Here is a 5,026-nt window from a genome sequence, read left to right on the forward strand (position 1 = left end):
TTGTTCACCTTCAAGGCCTTCGGGCCTCTGACTTTCAAGACCAGATTTCCCTCAGCTGAGGGTTAATTAGACCTACCTGGGTTGAACTAGGGGATCAGAGCAAATTACCTACAGTGTTAGATTACTTGTCCAATCTTATCCTCTCTCTTATTTCCTTATTTCTACTTCCTGGTCTCATTTGTAAATAAATTTCCATAAAAGTCATTTTAAATTGAGGTTATTTTTTAATTGGGGACTGATAATTGTTCAATCCCCTAGCAACCAACCTTTTACTATTAACCCAATAAAACCCCTTTTTTACCCCTTACAGATGACAATGATGTGAGTGATGATGATGATGTTAATGATGATGATGTTGTTGATGATGATGTTGATATTGTTGATGATGATGATAATGTTGTTGAGTATGATGATGTTGATGTTGATGTTGATATTGATGATGATGATGACTGAATTTGGAGTTGGAGGTTTTCCTTCCATTTGAACCTTTCTGACCCTTCCCATTATAATGATTAAAATTTTCTTGGAGACTGTCTCCAACCTCTTTCACCCTTCAATTGTATTGGTCTTCTCCTCACCTCCCCCCCATTAGTATTATATTCTTTTTACTCCTAGTTTTTTATATATTTTTTTGATATATCATCCCATTCAATTTGTTGTAGTACCCTCTAAGTATACTTCTTCTAGCTGCCCTGAAAATAATAACAATGTTTAAGAGTTACCAATATCATCTTTTCTTATAGGAATACAAATCATTTGAACTTATTTGGTCCCTTAAATTTTTTTTCCTCTTTCTTAATTATCTTTTTTATAAAATTTTATTTTTTTTTATTTTTAAACCCTTAACTTCTGTGTATTGGCTCCTAGGTGGAAGAGTGGTAAGGGTGGGCAATGGGGGTCAAGTGACTTGCCCAGGGTCACACAGCTGGGAAGTGTCTGAGGCTGGCTTTGAACCTAAGACTTCCCATATCTAGGCCTGACTCTCAATCCACTGAGCTACCCAGCTGCTTCCTCTCTTAATTACCTTTTGATGAATCTCTTAAGTTCTGTGTTTGGGCATCGAATTTTCTGTTTAAGTCAGGCCTTTTCTTTAGGAATACTTGGAAGTCTTCTATTTTACTAAATGATCATCCTTTTCCCTGCAAGAATATAGTCAATTTTTTTCTGGGTAGTTGATTCTTAGTTGTAGACCCAGTTCCCTTGCTTTCCAGAATATCATATTCCCTCCTTCTGATCCTTCAGTTTAGATGCAGCCAGGTCCTGTGTTATCCTAACTGTGGTTCCATGACATTTAAATACTTTCTTCTTAGTAGCATGTAATATCTTTCCCTTGGTCTGGTAGTTCTTGAATTTGGCTATGACATTCCTGGGCATTGTCAATTGGGGATCAATGCAGGAGGCAATCTGTGGATTCTTTCACTCTCTACTTTTCCCTCTTGTTCAAGAATGTCAGAGTAGTTTTCTTGGATAATTTCCTGTAGAATGATGTCCAGGATTTTCCTTTTGTTCTGATTTTCCAGTAGTCCAATAATTCTTAAATTGTCTCTTCTGGGTCTCTTTTCCAGGTCTGTAGTTTTATCAATGAGCTGTTTCATATTTTCCTCATTTTTTCAATTTTTTGATTTTGTTTTATAGAATCTTGCTGCCTTGTAAAGTCATTTGCTTCTAGTTTTGGGATTCTAATTTTTAAAGACTGAATTTCATACCTAGCTTTTTGGTCATCCTTCTCCTTCTTGTCTATTTTTCTTTGTAGTTCATCTTTCAATTTCTTTGCCTTGTTTTCAAGCTGGTCAAATCTGGCTTTCAAGACACTATTTTCTTGTTTTAGTTTGTTCATGTGCCTCTGTTTCCAGATGACTTATATTGCTTTTTAGTTTTTTTTCCCAATTGTCTTCAGCCTCTCTTAATTATTTTTTGAATTGTGTTTTGAGTTCTTCCAAAGCCTGGCTCCAATTTGCTGGAGTTTCTACATTTTTTCTTGGTGTTCCTTGGTCCTCCTGTTCCATTTACTCTTTATTCACTACCTGGATAGAAACTGTCGATTGTAATTTCTTTTTTCTTTTTCTCTAGTTTACTCATACTTTTTTCTTTCTTTGCCCCTGTCATTGACTATAATCTTGCTCCTCTGATTATTTGCTGAAACTGTGGGTTTGGGCTATTCTGTCCTGAAGGGGATTCTTCTCTGCTTTTCTGCTTGACTAGCTTAAGCTGATGGAGTATTGATGAGCCTTGAGGTCATATCTTCCCCAGATGGCAACAGAAACTGAAGGTGTAGGTGAAGGTATGGAGGCTGAAGGGAGCAGCGCTTCCCACCCTGTTATCATGGCATTCTTCCCCAGTTACAGCCTTTGCCCTGGGATCCTAGTCAGCAGGATTCTTATGGTGGCTCTCAGTGCAGTGGGTAGGAAAAGGGTGTTGGAGATTCAACGCAGTGGACTTTTAATGGAAACCAAATGTAGACGTCTTCTACTCCATCTCATAAGACTGGCAGCTTGACAAAAAAAAGGGGGATGGAGAATAACTAAGTTTTGAAGAATAAAGGAGAAATGTGTAGCAGCACTAATTAGGATTCTCATTAAATTCAGATAATGAGAAATGTGTGAGAAGACACTTTTAATATCCAGAGGGAGAAGGTAAAGTCAGAGAAAGAAAGACCAACTTGTTTTTCAATGGCATGTAATTTGTGTCTCTTCTTTGTGTTGGTAATCATTTAAAGAGAAATAAAATGAGATCTCACCTCCAACTTGACATCAAAGCTCTCTTTTTGCTGATGTTTGCTGGTCCTCTGTAGGTGTTCCATAATATTACCCAAATTATAATGAGTATCTATATGATTATTTTCTTGACCTCCCAAACTTATAGGAGAACTGAGTTTCAAAATATATTGGTATTTTTCTTAAGTAATACATTCTAGTTTACATTAGAATCATAGATCATCATAGCTTGAAGGAACCTTAGGGACCACCTATTCTAGCACCTTGTTTTTACTAATGAGAAAACTGAGAACTATGGTGATAAAGTGATTTGCCCAAGGTCACACAACTAATTCCTAACAGAATGAAGGTTTGATTGTGGATCTCATGACTTTTTCTATAGTCCTTTGTTCTTTGTATTGAACTAAAATTGAGAACTCAATTTCCTTGTCTGTAAAATGAGGGAGTTGGATTAGATGACCTTTAAGGTTGATTCTAGCTCTGTATCTTTGTAAATTGTGTAATTGTTGTAATAGTTGCTAACATTTATCAATAGAAGGGTTTTCCCTGTCAGAAATGCCCCCACAATGATGGAAAGTGTTAACTGATTTGGTTTACAAATTCTAGCCTTAACGAGGCACCTGTTTTCATGTTTGCCAGTGTAGCAACCACACTATGGTAACTGTATATCTTGCTTTATTTAAGTGTGGGTTATTAACCTGGGTTCTGTTGGAAGGGATAGTGCTTAAACTATTTTATAGCTATATTTTGATATAATTATCTCTTTTGTGAATCTGAGTTATTTATTTTTATGTGTTTAAAAATATTATCCTGATATGCCCATAGGCTACCAAAGGGTTACACAATACAAAAGATTTGAATCACTTGAACTCCCTCTCCCCTAAATGCCAAAGAAGTCCTGCATGCCCACTATCAACCATTACCTACTCCAATGGCTAACAAAGCAACATGCTTTAATATGTCCTCTCATGATTTCTGTATCCCATGAGAACAAAAGTTCTTCATATGACCTTGAAGGTCATTGGATATTGTAAAAAAATCTGAAAATTGAAAGTTGCATACTGATCAAGAAATTCACATCATTTGAGTTTTTCTAAGCATGGTTTTGACTTCGTCAATTCCTTGGATGTTTACTCCCAGAAGTCTTAGCAGAGCTATTATGACAGTATGAAAAACAGCAATGTTTTAATCTTCACAAAGATCCTAAAAGAAAGAGCACCAAATTTGGCATCAGCAGACTTATGTTCAAATTTTTAGCTCTACCACTTAGTAAATGAGTGACCTTGGGTAAGTCTTAGCCTCAAGGATCTTGGTTTTTTCTCTGTCAAATTGGAAAATGAATTTCCACTGTGCCTACTATTTGAGGATTGAGTGAGGTAATACATATAACTTCATTCATGCTTATTAAGCCATAAAGCACTACATAAATATAAGCAACTATTCATTTCTTTTTTAATTATTGTTTTCTTTAAGGACACTTGGCTAACTTCATTGAATAATGTGGCTGTTCATATAAAGTCATTCACCTTCTAATTGCAACTCACCTTCCCCCATGCCATTATGGTACTTTCTCTAACTGTAGAAAGAGAATACACATGTCCCTAGCCAGTTTCAAATAGCCCAGAGCAATGCTAGGAAATAGAAAAGGTAAAGACTTAAAGCCCTAGTGACTAATTCCCAAGATGGTGGAAGGATATGACTAGGATCTAAAAAGCAAAATAATTCTACATGCCTAAGCTCAAATATTTGAGTTGTATTTGAGTAAAAATTAAATGAAGATTTTTATTTCCTTTGACAATCTTTCTATATTAATAGTGCCAATTATTAAATGCCTTCTATGTAAATGAATCCATTTTCTATATTGTCCTTCCTAAAATGAGATGATGTTGTTTTTTGCCCTTTGTTTCAAAGAGGACCAATGACATCATGGGGTAAGGTCTTGACTTGAGCGTGAATGGAATTTAAGTAAGGCAGAGTTGCACAAAGTCACCAGCCTCATTTTCTTTTCCAGAATCATAAAAGTCCAGTGGCGAGATAAAAGTCAGGATGCAGTGGATGATGCTGGAGTCTTAGACTTCTGACCAAGCTCTCAACACTCCCCAGCTTTTGTTTCATCTGCCTTCATGGCTGTTGGAACAAATTGTTCCCATCTGCACATGTTAGAGTCTTCACAAGTTTTAGATAGACACCCTCCCCCAGAACACCAATAGGTTTGAGGATTGTATAAAAAATTAAAATTTAGGTTTTATGCTAAATAAAGAATTCTAAAGTAATATTGTGGTCACTGATTTAAAAATATTGCAGCTTAAGTC

This window comes from Gracilinanus agilis, chromosome 1 (assembly GCF_016433145.1).
Source record: "Gracilinanus agilis isolate LMUSP501 chromosome 1, AgileGrace, whole genome shotgun sequence".
Taxonomy (NCBI): domain Eukaryota; kingdom Metazoa; phylum Chordata; class Mammalia; order Didelphimorphia; family Didelphidae; genus Gracilinanus; species Gracilinanus agilis.